Below are 4,465 nucleotides of genomic sequence, written 5' to 3' on the forward strand. Positions count from 1 at the left end.
GATGGAAATCTTCTTTAATACCTCTGCCAGGAGGGTAGGCACTTCATTTGACAAAGCCACCATGGCTAAAGCACGCTGAGACCCGGTGTACAGTTGCTCCACCAGCATATAAACCGCCTTCAGCTTAATTAGCATATCTTGGTTCATATTTGAACTCCTGGGGCCTGTATAAACATGGTCAAGTGAGTCAATTCCAATTATATGATCAATTGAAAGGTTCAAATATTTAACACTTGCAGGGCAACTTACCAAAGGTCGCTGAGACCATTTGAGAGACATGGCGTTTTAAGCCGGTTAATTCGCCGGTTGCTTCTTCAAGAGCCACCGCTTCCTTTTCGGCTCGGTTAATCAATGCAATCTTTTCATCAGCCCAGGCCTTTTTCTCCACTTCAAATTCTTTCTTCAGTTTTTCTTGTTCAGAAACACTGAATTTAAACTTTGAGTCGGCTCTTTGGGTTTGCGTCTCTTGGGCCTCAAGGCGGTTCTTCAGATCAGACACTTCCGATTCAAGTTGACTCATGGCGGCCTATACAAATATCGGGTTAAGAATCAGGACAAGTATGATGCAATATTATGTCCCAAGCCTTTTGCAAGCAACAACACTTGGCACTTGGGGGCTAATGTCTACCGAAGAATTTTACTTAAAGTGGCGGTTCATGATAGTTAGTCCCAAGCACTTTGCAAGCAATAGTACTTGGCACTTGGGGGCTAATGCATATTGCTGTTCAAAGCTTTGTAAGTATTTTATTTTATACAACCATATGAAGGACCGGTTCAACCATACTGGTTAAGCCGCCCCTTGGGGACTACGGAGTAAGCCGGCCTTCTTGCATATTTTATCCATCTATGTTACTAATGTCACTAAATTTGTTTCTAAGTCTACAACATATTCATCATAAGCAATAGACTTGGGGGCTGGCATAGTAAAGATAAGTAAAGTACAGAGAAAGGGTTGTACCTCAAATTTCTGATGCATCTGCTTCACCGTGTTAACTTCAATATCACGACTGCTCTTCAACACTCAGGTGAGTATAGTCAGTGACATCAAGTTTGACCCGACGGTGTTCCAGAAGCTCTTCCTTGGCAGAGCACTTGGCCAGCACGGTTGCCTTCCCGGCTCAACAAAGTCGCTTCTAGTGATCTTGACATCAGTATTTTGAGGATCATCCTTCCTGACTGGGCTAGGAGCTTCCGGGTTTTCTGAGCCATCAACGGCTCGCTCAGCAGGCGGGTCAGCAGCTAGAGTTGGTATATCTTGAGCTGGTTCAAGTGGCGGCTCATGAGTTGATGATTCAGGCGTGGCTGTTCCAAGTACTGGCTCGGTCACGACCTTGTCTTCAGCCGGCTTGTTCTTGTTGACCCTCTTGCTGGTCTTGGCTTGTCCACTACATAAAATCAAAAGGTTTAAGTGCAAATGCAATGAATTTAAATAAATACAGGATAAGCAGGTTATCGTTACCCTGGTGCGGTCTTTAAAGCTGGCAGATTGGACTGCATTGAGTCGCCAGAGCAAGGGGAAGTTTCCTGATAAGCCAAGTCAGAAGAATTGAGTGGTTGACGAGTGAGACCGCAAAAGGATAAAAGAGATTAAAATCAGAGGTGACCTCGTTCCGGTGCTTCTTTGGGGTGTTTGGCAAGCCGGAGGAGAGCTCCGCATCCTTGTTAGTCCGGGTCTGCCTCCGGGTCTCATGAATCTATCGCTTCAAAAGAAATTGAGGATCTTGATAAGCTAAGGGATGTGAAAATCTTACTTTCTTGGTTACTTTGCGGATTTTCTGTCTTGGCAAAGGCTTTGAGTCGGGGGAAATGATAGTTACCTCTTCAGCCTTATTATGGCTTGCTCCTGTGTCCTCCTGCTGATAATCAGTGTCAATAAGATGGTCAAAAAAGGAGCCAAGAGAGTCAAGGGCTACCTCCGACTCAGAAGAATCTTCTAGCCGAAGCAAGTCAGAGGCGGTGGCCTTCTTACCGTTCTTCTTGGCAGCCTCTTTCCTGGCGGCTTTCTTCTGCTTCCTGGGTTTCTTTGCAGCCTCATGGTCATATTTGACCTTCCAGAATTTATCACCCGCCTATGAGAATTAAGCAGAGGTATGAGTATGGGTGAAACATTGAAAAATCAAAGTAATTTGTTCATATGGGCAGCTTACCTTTGGAGCTGGGTTAGCTTCACAGAAGGGGGCTAGGCCCACCTTACCACAATCTGCTAGGCTCTCGTTCAAAAGGGACTTTGTCATATCATTGATGACATCTTCAGGAAAGTCATCAGGGCTGTGCCGCAGAGGGTCATCCTTTTTGCCTCTGTAGGCACATATCAAGCCGGGGCGACAGCTCAATGGAATGACCTGCCAAGCAAGCCAAACCTGGACTAAGTCGATGCCAATTAACCCGTTCCCCAGAAGAGCTTTGATCTTGGCTAAGGTGGGGGTGAGTGTTTTGCGTTCGGCGGCTGTGATCTTGTTAGGAAGCGGGTGGTTGTTCCCAAGACGTAGAGCACGAAAACCCGGCAGAGGGTTCTCGCCTTCTGGAGTGGTGTCTTGGGAGTAAAACCATGTCTGATTCCAGTCTTTGGGATGACTCGGCGGGTGGCATAAGGAAAGATTACGTCCCTACGACGTTGGATCGAGACACCACCAAGTTTTAAGCTCTGACCGCTGGCGCACTCATTCTGGTGCTTCAAGTAGAATAGCTCTCTGAAGAGTAAAATATTGGGTTCTTCTCCAAGATACACTTCATTGAATACTTGGAAGTTGCAGATGTTAGACATGGAATTGGGTCCGATGTCTTGTGGGTGAAGGTCAAAGAAGTGCAACACATCTCCGAAGAATTTTGAGCCGGGTGGAGATAAACCCCGGTTCATGTGATCCGTGAAAACAATAACCTCTCCTGTTTTAGGCCGAGGAAATTCCTCCTCCGGGTTAGGAGCACGATAAGACATGATCTCCTTGGGCAGATAGCCGGTCTTCACAAAATCGTCAAGAGTGCTGTCTATGACAATGGATTTGACCCAGTTGCAGGAAGTGGGTGCTTTTGGTGCCATTGTGATGAAAGCCTAAAACAAAGTAAAAGTATCGGTTTCAAATTTAAGCCGGAGAGGAAAAACATTATGGTGCATATTTAAGATGGCGGCTTATGAAGGGGCCTAATGGTATAAGGATAATTATGTCAAGATTATTTATGCCGCCATAGGTTCTATAAGCCATTAAGGTTGATTAAACTGCCATGGGGGGTCAAGGTTATCAAGTGAGCATTGCCTATTTAAAGCCGGTGACAAGAGTCGCCATGGCTAGATGGATCTAACAAGTTCAGATCTTTGCCTAAGTGTTGCATAAACAAGTTTCACAAATTGCAACTATTATTTTGGATCAAATTGTTGTTCAGAAAAGAAAAATTTCTAGACCTAAAAACATGGTACAGAGAAGTTCATGCGTCCTAATGAGGATTCTTTACAAAGAAAGAGGATCTGCTAGTACCTAAAATGGATGCAGAATAGCTACCGCAGGAGATCTACGCTACTGTTGGATCAAAAGAAGCCACAACAAAGGAAACACGAAGAATGGGGATGAACTACAAACTGTACAGAGGAACTCGCTGACCCTAGTATCGATCTAAGATGTAGAAAGGGAAAACTTACAGTGGTAGGTCTGTTGGCGGAGGGGGCCACCATTCTCTGGACGGTTTCAGGTTGATGCAGCGGCCAAAGTCGACGGAACGAAGGTGCACTACGACAGCGGCGGAGCTCCAGCGACAACATGGGGAGAGAGGAAGAAGACGAGGAAAGGTAAGAATGAAGAAAGACCTAGTCGAGTCTATTTATAAGGAAGGACCACTAAAAGAGCGCGAAAAATGAGGAGGCCGAAACATAAGTTATCCAACTAGATGGATGCCTTGATTTTCAGGATGGTCATCAAGATAAAGATCCGTTGGGATAAATTGAACAAAGTGTGCATTTATGGCAGGTGATGTCATGGCGGGTTACCACAAATCCAGAGGATGACGTCATGGCGGTTTACAAAAATTTCATAAGTAAACGACATAAGATTTTTTCCTAAAGTGTTGAAGATTGATATGAACTAGTCAACATCAATTTGGGGCCTAATGTTAGGGATATAACTATTGGTATGACCCGACCAGGAGGGGCCGGGTTATACCTACAAGTATTCTGGAAGCCCAAGATCAAGGTTAAAGATGGAGGCTCAATTAAGGGCCCAAAGCCCAGAGGCAACTTAAGGCCCGTAGTGATAAACCGCCATATGTACGTGACTTGTATTGTAAGGCAAGAATACTTAAGAGACCGAGCCGGACACTGTTTATGGGCCAGCCGGGACTTTGAGAGCCGCTGGCCGTCGACCTCTGTATATAAAGGGACGACACGTCGGTGGTTCAGGGCAAGTAAGATCAGATTCAGAGCTAGGTGAAGCGATTCAGCTCCCTAGTTATCAAGTCATAAGAAATCCCACTCAAAACT

This window comes from Triticum dicoccoides, chromosome 6B (assembly GCF_002162155.2).
Source record: "Triticum dicoccoides isolate Atlit2015 ecotype Zavitan chromosome 6B, WEW_v2.0, whole genome shotgun sequence".
Taxonomy (NCBI): domain Eukaryota; kingdom Viridiplantae; phylum Streptophyta; class Magnoliopsida; order Poales; family Poaceae; genus Triticum; species Triticum dicoccoides.